The sequence below is a fragment of the Mytilus galloprovincialis genome, chromosome 10, assembly GCF_965363235.1.
Source record: "Mytilus galloprovincialis chromosome 10, xbMytGall1.hap1.1, whole genome shotgun sequence".
Taxonomy (NCBI): domain Eukaryota; kingdom Metazoa; phylum Mollusca; class Bivalvia; order Mytilida; family Mytilidae; genus Mytilus; species Mytilus galloprovincialis.
In genome coordinates, this window is record NC_134847.1 from 31,680,455 (window position 1) to 31,694,098 (window position 13,644).

Genomic DNA, 13,644 nt, shown 5'->3' on the forward strand with positions numbered 1-13,644 from the left:
TTTATTTAGCAACAGGTAAATGCTGGTTTCAAAGGACAAACAGGACATTAATGAAAGTCATCCATACTATGTACAAGGTAGGGAACATTTAGTGATAGGTGTATGTTCGTCTTCCTTGATATACATAGGGAAAATGATACGAAACCTTCCGAAAAAAACAGGTATGAATGTTTTAATATGTGCGACGTGGCATTCGTAAAATAAAATATACACGTGTAGACAATTCGAGGGATCATTAAAAAACAAGAGAACAGTAATCTGATTTATATCAGGTCAATTAGCGACCATACCGAAATACAAGAGGATAAAAAAACCTGAACGTTTCTGTTGAGATGCATTTCATTTATATTGCATTAATTTGCATGCTTTATGTCAAAGAGGGGCGAAAGATACAAGAGACACATTCGAACTCATAGATCTGACTGAAAAACTGACAATGCCATGGCTAAAAAAGAAAAAGACAAATAATGGTACACAACATTGCACAAGACACAGAAAACATAGAAAACAAAATACTAAGCAACACGAACCCCATTTATGTAAGGATTTATGAATGATCTTTTTCCTTAATTAACTTTCATTTGAATGTAAAGGGAAATGTTGTGTTTAAACAAAAGACTATCATATTCTAGATAAAGATAATTGTATTTTAAAGTAAATCATTCCCATAAATTCTTTTATATTATCTTTTGACTGATAAAGTCACATTTCATTCGGCGTGCATATGATTGTATGTATTGTACTTGATATTATGCACCTGATGATAATATTTTTTTTGAAGTACTAGCAAAAGTTATATTGGTTTTCTATCATAGTTATAGTCAAATTATCCAGACTTTACTATCAACAAAGTATAAAACAAAGTTATAAATACCAACCGGTGATACAGTCGTAAACAAAAATTATTGTTAGTGTCAATTCTGATCCCTCTGACCTCTTTCTGATAAAATATCAAGTGCATTCATTGTCATAATAGTAAGTTATACTAGTGATAAAATGCACAATAGAACATCTTCGTCGGAATAGCAGGTAAGACATGCTTTTTTTCCTTCATTATTTTTCATGAGGCGATGAAACTGGTCTATAAATCCTTTCAATGTAGAAATATAATTTTGCAAATACTCAGGAACGGTGCTTCAATCTCTTATTTTTTTTTAAATTAAAACAAAACGTATTTTTTAAACTATAATGAATAAAATATATATGTAAGCCTCAAACCTATGTTCGGCCTCAAATCTATGTCTTTTCGGCAAATCTATGTCTTTTTTAATATTGCGTCATAGACGTTCCAAATCTATGTCCTTTATTGTCTTAAATCTATGTCCTGTAAACAAGACGATGTGGTACGTTGTTGTTGGAAACAAATATTCGTTTTTTACTGTCTTTTAAGAAAAATAAATATGTGCAGTTTCACTCTTGAAGACGGCATACAATAATAACACACGCATGTAAAAATTTTAACCACACACATGGAGAGATGACTTAATAAAACAAAAGTCATATAAGACCGTACTTTAAACAGTCGGGGCACTTAGCGTACTCCATAATATTATGGAATTGGCTAAATTTGACTGCTTTATGAAAATCCATAATATTATGAGATTAGATAATATTTCCAGTTATATTATGCGTATCCATAATTTTGAATATTATTGAATTTCATAATTATGCATGAAAAAATTAAATTTGATGTGTCCGAAAAACAATGTTTTGGGTACTGCTAACAAGTTCCGTAATTTATTAATCTTAAAATGCTATTTTTATGATCATCTATTGATTATATTCATCCGACAATCGTCGCCTTTCTCGCGTCATATTTAAAATGCTTTCGTCTTCAATGTCTTTTATCTAGGACAGTATTTTGTACAAGGGAGACAAATCGTGTCGTCTTATAAGCCATATTTTTCCTAAATGTATTATCGTTCCTTAAACAATGAATAAATCGTGTTTTAGAAAATAAATATAGAAAATAAGTGTGTCAGTTGACCTCGTTTTCAATACATTAGTTTTATCAAGGGGAAATGTTACAAAAAAATAGTACACATCCTTCAGACGTCTTTATAAATTATAAATGACTATGTACACAATAGGTATAGAAACACATTACTTTCACGTGTTTATATGTCTTGATACATATTTATTTCGACGTCGGTCAATATTTGATGATAGATACACCTGAGTATTTCAAACAGCACTATGACATGTATGATTGTTATTTTCCTACATAACACGTTGCATATCAAAATTCAGTTATTGTCCATTTGACTTCTATATATCTGCAGAAAAAAATTCTTAAAAAATTAAGATAACATATTGGTTCTTGAGAACCACAAAATTAATTTATATGCAAGTATAAAAACAGCAGAAGAAATAAATTGTAAATATTAAACTATTTCAAAGCGAAGCAAGGTCATGTAATACAATATTATTTAGTTCAGCAGTATGATTAATTGGTAAGAAACAGATGACATAATTTACGTTTGATATGAAAATTTATACACATTGCAGAATGAACTCATAATATTAATGCCTAGTTGAAATTATATCACAACATACTAATGGGAGTGCAACCTGTCAAAATAATCTTTTGGAAATAAATATATAAGTACTGTATGAAATGTGGATGATGACTTATGCATGACGACATTTATAATAGACTTTTATTTTTGTTTGTTAATATATAATATTAAAATCGAAAAAAAAAAATTCTATTTCTATTTATCCAAATTTATTCGTTGACTTCTTTGCACATCATACTAGTCAAAACACGAAGTTTGTTAGTCAAAATATAATATAGAATAATATAAATAAATATATTAAATATTTATAATATAGAGATTTGAACACTCCAAACAAATATCAATCACTACGTGTTAATCGCAATTCATTGAATGGTAAATCAGTTGATTCAAACAATAAAATATAATATAAAAGCTACGAGAAATGTTGTATAAAGGTTTAAAAATTGTTCTATTATCTCGGCTAATATTCTAAAACTATAACACCTGTATTCCTTAATTTCCGAATTAAGTAGTATTTTTTTATTGAGAGTAATGACTTATTGCTCCGGATTCACAATAATATGTCCGAGTAGGACGTCATGTCTAATTACATAAAATTGAGATCGAAATAGGGAATATATGTAAAAGAGACAACACTCCAGCCAGAGAGCAGACAACAGACTGACACTTTGTGAACTAGCAAGACTTAAATCCTGGTCAACATTTAAGACTAGTAAAAAGCCGGGTTGATATGGTATTATCGTGATTTGTCGTAAGGAAGCTGTTTTTCTCCAATTTAAGTTTAGACGAGTAAATTCATATAAGATATATGACGTCCCATTGAATTGCTTTAAACTAATACAATAATATATTACATATATGAATGTTACTTCCTATTAAGTTTACAAAAATGTCGCGCTTAAAAAATACTAAAACAATATAACCACTCTCTGTGAAAGATTGGCGACAGATTCCAGAGGGACAGTCAAACTTATAGATCGAAAATAAACTGTCAAGGCTATGGCTAAAAAAGAAAAGACAAACATTCAAATAATAGAACCCAATACACAACACAGAAAGGTAAAAACTGAGCAACACGAACCCCAACGAAAACTGTGGATGATATCAGGTGCTCCGGAAGGGTATGCTGATCCTGATCCACATGTGGCACCCGTCGTGTTGCTCATGTTATTACAAACCCGGTAAATACTTTAATTCGGTATGTCATATACGTGAAAAGGAAAGGGGATTTTAGTTATGAAATAAGGAACATATCCGATATCATCTGTAAAACGGTTAATCCATACCTATCATTTATCATCTACAAAATACCACATTTAATAAACATACTCTATCGACACTATTCAAACTCTCGTCATCTTTGAAAAACTAAAGCTAATGATTGAAGAGTTTTGAAGAAGGCTTATTTTCTTTGGTAAAGTGCTAGTTACATTACACCATAACGAATATAATGGTACACCATAATTTAAGATATATTATAAAAATCAATAATATTATAAGATAGCATAATGTGTGGATTAATATTATGAAATCAAACAATTTTGGAAATGCTTATAATGCATCAAGATATTAAAAAATCGATCATATCGTGATAACGATTTTATTGGAATATGTTTTTGTTTCGGTAGACATGTCTAACATTTGGTGCTTTCATAAGATAAACACTGGCAATGTTTTGAATTTGACATAGGTAACAATTTATTTAAAAATAAACCATTTATCCGCTATTTCATTTACTTTAAAAAAAATCATAACTAAAAAACAGGCAAAGGATACCCAGAGGACATAAAAACCCACAAGTCGAAAATAAACTGACTAAGCCATGGCTAAAAAAGAAAACAAAAAAACACTCTGAAAACAGTAAACATTACAGAAGAATAAAAAAACGTAGACAATTTCATCTAACCTTTACAACATACCCAATTTAATAACCATACTCTATCGATGAACTCTTCGATTCTATTATATAAGTGCATTAATTTTAAAGCAATGTACTGATTCGTTCATTCAAATAAAGCAGTCAATATAAAAGTTTCGACACCATTCAAACTCTGGTTCATGGACATTTTTTATAAAACTTAAGCTTATGATCGAAGAGATTTGCAGAAGGCTTATACTCTTTGGTAAAGTGCTACCCAAAGTATTTTTTCGTGAAAGCAGCATACCATCCGTATATACATTGGACATCCGTTCTGTCCGGACATCTTTTTTTTTCATCCGTTAGGCGTCCGTTCGTGCTATCCGGTGAGGTGTGACCGAAGCACGAACGGACGTCTAACGAATGAAAATAAAAGTTGTCCGTTGACAGAATTGTTATCCGTTGGGAGTCCGTTGATGTACTGACCGAATACAGCGGACGTGTAACAGATGCCTTACGGACACATACCGGATATGCAAAGTACGAGAAACGGAAACGTACCGGACAGAACGGATGTCGAACGTACATCCAACGGAAGAGTACCGCATAAAACGCACACCTAACGGAAGCGTACCGGATAAAACGGATAAACAATATATACGGAAAAATAAAAGGCAACAATAATAATACATGTACATCGCATAAATATTCAAAATGTTTAGGTGTAACTGTTTTTGGTTTATTCTTCAAAATACCGCATAAGGTCAGCGTCTGAAATAAGAGCTGCTTGATTGTGAAGAATCGCCCTTACTTTAAGGTTGATTATGAATAATAAGAATTCATGAACCTTAAGAAATCTGACATACCAATAATTGGCATTTCTGACGAAAATTTCAATTGGCATATATCCGTTTCAGATCCGTTGATCATCCGTTTTATCCGTTATACGTCCGGTAGAAGTCCGATCTCATTCGTTCAACATCCGTTTTATCCGTTATACGTCCGGTAGAAGTCCGTTGGTCAGTTTATCATCCAGACCACCAACAGATGTATAACGGACACGTAACGTATACAAAATGGAAACGAAACGGACGAGTACCGTACAAAATGGACGCCTAACGGACGTTCAACGGACGTTCAACGGACATTTTATCCGTTGGACGTCCGTTCAACGTTTTGAATATGCTCAAAATTTTCGACCGGACAGAACGGACGTCGACGGATAAAACGTACGCTTAACGGACATGCAACGGATATGGACGGACGTCTTACGAATAAGAACGGACGTCTAACGGACATGAACGGATGGAAAAAAGGTTTTCCGTTAGGCGTGCGTTCGAGATATCCGGTAAGATGTGACCGAGGCTTTTCTTGCATCCTTATTTGCAACACACTATAAAACACGATTTTACATTTCTAGCGATAGACTTTACATCTACAGCGCTTGAATTTACATCTTCAGTGCTACACTTTATACGGATTTGGCTATACTTTTTGGACCTTTTGTATTATAGCTCTTCATCTTTTTTTTTATAAGCTTTGGATTTCAAATATTTTGGCCACGAGCATCACTGAAGAGACATGTATTGTCGAATTGCGCATCTGGTGCAAGAAAATTGATACCGTTAATTTTATTACTACCACTGGGTCGATGCCTCTGGTGATGGACTATTAGTCCCCGAGGGTATCACTAGCCCAATAGCCAGTACTTCGGTACTGGCATGAAAATACGGATTTTTTATGTGTTATTAAAATTTGCTATTACAAATTGATAGAAATTGTTATAAATTAAGGAATGTATCTCCCTCATGCAAAGCTCTGATTCCTTTCACAGATTTGGCTATAATTTTTGGACCTTTTGGGTTATAGCTCTTCATCTTTTTTATAAGCTTTGGATTTCAAATATTTTGGCCACGAGCATCTGGTGCAAGAAAATTGATACCGTTAATTTTATTATATCTTCAGCGCTAGACTTTACATTTTCAGCGCTGGACTTTACATTTCCAGCGCTTGACTTTACATCTCAAGCGCTAGACTTTATATCTCCAGCGCTTGACTTTACATCTAGATCTCCAGCGCTTAACTTTACATCTCCAGCGCTTGATTTTACATCTTCAGCGCCAGACTTTACATCTCCAGCGCTTGATTTTACATCTCCAGCGCTTAACTTTACATCTTGAGCGCTAGACTTTGCATATCTCTAGCGCTAGATATTACACATCTCCAGCGCTAGACTTTACATCCCCAACGCTAGACTTTACATCTACAGCTCTAGACTTTAGATCTCCAGCGCTGGACTTTACATCTCCAGCGCTGGAGTCTACATTTCCAGCGCTTGACTTTACATCTCCAGCGCTATACTTTATATCTCCAGCGCTTGACTTTACATCTAGATCTCCAGCGCTTAACTTTACATCTCAAGCGCTTGATAGTACATCTTCAGCGCTAGACTTTACATCTCCAGCGCTTGGTTTTACATCTGCAGCGCTTGACTTTACATCTCCAGCGCTAGACTTTGCATATCTCCAGCGCTAGATTTTACACATCTCCAGTGCTAGACTTTACATCCCCAGCGCTATACTTTACATCTTCAGCGCTTGACTTAACATATTCAGCGCTAGACTTTAGATCTCCAGCGCTGGACTTTACATCTCCAGCGCTAGACATTACATCTTCAGCGCTGAACTTTACATATCCAGCGCTAGACTTTACATCTCTAGCGCTAGACTCTATATCTCCAGCGCTAGACTTTACACATCATCAGCGCAGGACTTTAAAAGACACTTTATAATCTGTGTGAGACCAACAGGGCTTCGTACTTTAGAGCCTCTAGTCATTTATTATAAAGAAATCGCATGTATAGGCGCACCTGTATTCTGGTTGATATTCGCATGTGTTACGGAGAATATATCTCCCAATTGAAACTATATTCCGCGCTTGTATGACAGTTATGAATATTTTTATATTTTTCTCATAGTATTTGTTATATGATATATTTTATAACAATTGCATTAGGATTTTTTGTAATTTCACATTTAAATTTGCAAAAGTATCATCTCCTCTAAAGCAGTGACATCGAATGTTTTCTTATAACTATTTTTTTTTATCCAATATTTACAACATTTATTATAATTTCACAACATTGTTTTCGCTGTAATAAAAGCGAACTGTTTACGTCTGCAACATTAGACAGAAAATTTCACACTAAGTTAACCTGATTCCCAGAGATGATAAAAACAATGTAATTAAATATCCACCAGCTGCATTTGCAGACGACTATTATTTGAACTCTTAATGACTAGACTGACCTACTGAAGGTGTCATAACATTTAGGAATCCCGTAAAGATTAACGTTCAACTTTCTACACTGTAATAAACTATTTAAAAAATACTGTTATTTTTAAAAGAAATGTAACTTTGTTTCAACATAATTCATATTGTACTGAAAAATAACGATTAGATTAATTTAACTTGCAAAATTATAAGTAAAACTATAAAAACGAGTTCTACTCTACTTAAATTCAATCATACTCCTTAAAACTATTTAAAACTATTACCTATTGTTTTTCAATAATTTAAAACTATTTAAGTTAAGATTTCTAATCGGGTCCTACTAAAAAGCGTCGGGAGCGCCCGGATGAAGAAAAAGCGCCCGTGGAAAAAAAATTAGCGCCCGGGGAAAATATATAGAGATGAATGTTTCAATTCTAACAATAATATATGAATACTATTTCGAAAAGCTAATAATGGATCACAGTTTATGCTGAAGATTTATAAATCGTAAAAACACCGACAGATACGTTTCTCAAATTTCCCAGATAAATATTAATTTTATAAAATTAAAAGAGTTGCACATTATTTAAGAACGGTAAAAGTAATTGAACAAGTGTTCACCATGCAGTTGCGAATATTAGACCTCGGGAACTGAATTTTTTTAAACTAACTAAATATACGTTTTGATCGAGGACAATATCGTTCATGATTCTTCTATATATTTATATTTACCAACTTATATACAATTTTTAAATCTAAAATGTAAAAGTGCAACAACACTATCTAAACACTTTAGATTTAGCATCGTTAATATCCCCATTTATACGGGTGAAACACGCAATGTTTTTTTTTCATTCAGGAAATCACTTATTCTCCCGGGCCTTTTTTTCTTCCTCGGGCGCTTTTTCTTTTCTCGGGCGCTCTCGGGCGTTCCCAAGCGCTTTTTAGTAGGACAGATCTTATCGTAGGACATGTAGAAAAAAATCCGTCCTTTCGGATAAGTAGTTTTATACATATCACCCCAAGGTTATCCTAGTAACGTGTCGAGTAACGAGTAGCAGCATGAAAACAAATAAATGGTGGTGTCAAACTGTCAAATCCAATGTATCTGTGTTTTTCCCCCAAAATGTTTTTATACGGAGCACTCAGGGGAGGACAAGATAACTTCTTTAACACCGAAAAATATATTAGAAAAAAAAATGAATAAATGATATGTTTTAGAAATTGTAATCACAATGACTGACATGCTTGAAATCCTAAATTGGATGCGCAGTTGCTTATTATTTTCTTTTCTTCAATTTTACCCCACCCCCCTTTTTTTTAAGAAATGAATATATTTCATAGATTAGACTACATCCATTTTTTGGTGGTAAAATATGGTTCTTTAACTCCCAACATTGGTAGAGCCTTCAAACACCAAACCCTGGATCAGTGCATTTAGTCTGTTATGATTATGGCAGAAGACATGCAGAGAAATGACTAATGACCAGTGCATTATAGGATTTACATTTTTCCTTTTGGTCAATCATCTTGCAGGGTCCAAACGAGTTCACCTGTATGTGTGCCATTTGTTTTCTTAATTTCTTTATCAGCTATTGACTTGGTATCTTCTTATCAAATAATGTGTGTGAAATTTAAATCTCATTTAGATATACATGTTAGTTTTTTACCCTTTTTACTTAAAAAAAAGCCATTTGCCAATGTAATAAAAAGAATAACGAATCAAAGAATTCAAATAGGCTGCGCGCATTAGCAAATTCATGTGTTGTTCGGTCACTCGTTGAATATTTTTCTTTTTGGATTCTTCGATAATTTATTCTATAAATCTCATTTTAATTTCAATTGTACGTACACGTACTTATGTATATATGTTTGTTAACTGGAAAATATTTCTCGGTCTTAAAATCAATTATACGTCGTATACTTTTCTATGTTAAACTTATATAGTTAGGCACTTTTGTTGTATGTTTATATCATTCGGTTTTTTTAGACATTTATTTCTTCCATTAGTTCACTGTTGTAGCCTAAACATATATTCAAAAGGCTAAGTCTAAGAAATCAAGTTGAACCCTATCATGAGTTGAAACATCAATATATATAGTCTTAGGTCTCTACTTTTTATATTTTGTTGTAAGAGATGTATAAATACTCTGTCACGTCCGGTCTATGTTTTAGTTTTTTTTTTTCTGTTTGTATCGATCTGATGAGACAAGCCATTTTCAACTGGCTTCTATAGTTTGTTCATATGTTAGAAGGTTGAGCGCTCACAAACATGTTTAAACCCGCCACGTTATGTATGCGCCTGTCTTTTGTATAGAACCTGCAATTTAGTGGTTGTAATGGTTCATGTCATTAATTTTTGTTTTTCCCAATTGATTTGTGAATTATGCCGTGATTTTTCTCAATTTATTTGTTTCACTTTTTATTTATGTCTTGGCCTTTCATAATCGACTTTAAGGTATCGGCTTTTGTCATTGTTGAAAGTCGTACCGTTACCTCTTATTGCTAACATCTACTAAATATGAACTTTGGTGGAAAGTTGTCTCATTGGCAATCATACAACATCGCCTTATATTTATAATCTTAGGAAAGGTATAGGAAATAGTAAGGAAATTGGAAATATATATGCATGCCATTTAATAAAATTCATGCTAGTGCTTTATTACAGAAAATAACATGCAAAACATTAAACGTTTGAAGTTGTAAATTGTGTTAAAGCTTGCGGAAGAATATCTCAAAAACGTTTTACGACACTCCCGATAAGGACCGGTAACTCTGTATTTTTTTGCGGGAAAATATGAATGGCTTCTCATATCTAATCTTTCAGAAAAATCGATTTCTTACAAAAGAGTGTCCACCATGCACTTACACTGCACTATTAAAAGCATAGTAGAATATATTGATATACAAATGGATGAAATATAAAAAAAGAAGATGTGCATGGTATGATTGCCAATGAGACAACTATCCACAAAAGACCAAAATGACACAAACATTAACAACTATAGGTCACCGTAAGGCCTTCAACAATGAGCAAAGCCCATACCGCGTAGTCAGCTATAAAAGGCCCCGATAAGGCAATGTAAAACAATTCAAAAGAGAAAACTAACGGCCTTATTTATGTTTAAAAAATGAACGAAAAACAAATTTGTAACACTTGAACAAACGACAACCACTGAATTACAGGCTCCTGACTTGGGACGGGCATATACATAAATAATGTGGAAATTATATATACAGCCCTTGGATGGTGTTAACTTTCCAAAAATTGTATAGTGTACTGGTGTAATGGTGTAATGGTGTAAGGTGTATGGTGCTGTGGTGTATGGTGTAAGGGGAATGGTGTAATGGTGTTTGAGGAATGGTGTGATTGTGTAACTAGCGATCGGGAATGGTGTGAATGATGGTGTACGACATCTCATTGGTTGAAACGAATTTCTTTTTATTTTATTTTTTCGAGTTGTAAACATACTCAATAATAATAATCTTAATATTTGAAATTTAATTGCATTATGGGTAATTTCGGATCGTGTAGATAGAATGGGGAATGGTGCATGGTGTAATGTGTAAGGTGTATGGTGCAAAGGTGTAACGTGTATGGTGTAATGGTACAAGGTGTATGGTGTAATGCTGTCAGGTGTATGGTGTAATGGTGTATGGTGTTAGTGGGAAGTTTACACCATCCAAGGACTGTACATGTAACTGTTATATTAATAATAAAATAACAACAAACCAGTACATACTCTGTGACGTTTATTATAATATGAGGCAGGCATTACCTGTAAATGGGGACGAAGTCTGTATGAATTATTATTTTGTAACTTAAATATTTGTTAAAAAAAAAAAGAAACGGAAATACCGTAATGTTTCCGATTTTGATTCTGTTGTTAGGGATTTTAGTTATGACGTTATTTAAATTATGACGTCATATACAATGTAAACAAAGAAACGCTATCATCAGGTAACGTTTTTTCATATCAAGGAATTATGTAAAATGAAATTGGTATTGCGCGTTCCTTCCTATTTTTATACTAGACTGATAAATATATATTTTACTCAAAGATTCATGCAAACGAGACCGGAAAAAGGAAGTACATAGTACATTTCTGCGCAGGTCCGGGATTTCAAAACACGACAAAAAAAAATTTGAACGATTTTGAGTTCATTAGTACAATGAAAAATTCGGGAATTTTCCCGTATTTTTTTTTTTATTGAATTTTCTACTGTTATTGGGGACTACGTCCCCATATTAGTATAATAGTCCCAAGTAAACTGATTTGTATCTCAACAATATCATAGTTAATATGAGGCAGACATTACCTGTAAATGGGGACGAAGTCTGTATGAATTATTTTTTTGTAACTTAAATATTTGTTTAAAAAAAAAAGAAACGGAAATACCGTAACGTTTCCGATTTTGGTTCTGTTGTTATGGATTTAGTTGTGACGTGATTTAAATTATGACGTCATATGCAATGTAAACAAAGAAACGCTATCATCAGGTAACGTTTTTTCATATCAAGGAATTATTAAAAATGAAATTGGTATTGCGCGTTCCTTCCTATTTTATACTAGACTGATAAATATATATATTTTACTCAAAGTTTCATACAAACGAGACCGGAAAAAGGAAGTACATTATACATTTCTGTGCAGGTCCGGGATTTCAAAACACGACAAAAAAAATTTGAACGATTTTGAGTTCATTAGTACAATGAAAAATTCGGGAAATTTTCCCGTATTTTTTTTTTTTATTGAATTTTCTACTGTTATTGGGGACTCCGTCCCCATATTACGGTGCGGTTGAATTTCCTGTCATTTATTCATCATCCACGCAAGAACTTGTCTCAGAAAAAAATATAACGTGACGGTACCCAAATTGCACCTATTTTGACAGTTTTTTCGTCTACGTTTTTATATGATAAAGACAAAAATGTCCATTCTGTGTTTATTTTGTAGCCGTATCCTTCTTTATTATAAAGGTACACCAATTTGATTTTTATTCCATATGGAATCATAGAAAAATTGGTCTAAACTGACCTCCAAACCATCAATGATTCTGAAATGAGGAGTACCCAAATTGCATCCATGCTTAAATTCACATCGTCAAAAGGCTAATAACAGAGCTTTTGTTTAATTTCTTCAAATGTTTTGAACAATTGGATATTAGTCCATGCTTACTCTTCATTATTTTTTAAATGGATACTTGTAACATATTGTATTTGCTCATTTTAAAAAGATGACGTTTTGATGACGTCGCATGGCCACGTTTCAGTACATTTTGCTTTTTCAGTAAATACTTCACATCTGTTGATAAATACTGTGAACGTTTTGTGCATATCTAAATAGTTTTACATATGTTGAAAGATGTGCTTAGTATCAAATCATAAAAATACAAATTGTTTAGTCTCTATGAAATCTTGTAAGATTTGCGCTGCTAGTTTTGCTAAATAGGTGCAATTTGGGTACTCGGTGCAATTTGGGTACCGTTACGTTACTCTGTACATTAAACTCAGTTTCAGGTATAGCAAATGTACAGAGGTGTGATCTTTTTCTGTGACATCTGCTTTTGACCATCCACAAGAACTTGAGTCATCCGATGTTTAGTACTTCAGTACTTTGATTAAGTTGGAAGTTTTCAGTTCAAAATCGATTCATGAATTTTTTTGGTGAAAATAAGATTTTTGAAATATCAATTATTGCAACAACAGAAATCGCGTATTTGTCTTCAATAGCTTTAATAAGAACATAACACTTTGTAAATATAGGACCAATTGGCCTATTATTTTCCTTATTACAGTGTATTCAATTTAATGATATACATTGCCTTGTATTGTTTCTTGTGTTCGTCCGGAACCATTCATGAACTATTTGCCACTGGAGTCCAATCAAATCGTTTCCTTTGTTGACTAGTATATATAAATCGATTGAAGCTTGTTTATATCAAGTGACTAATAACATGTAATATTTTTTTTATAAACTGTAGTATCAA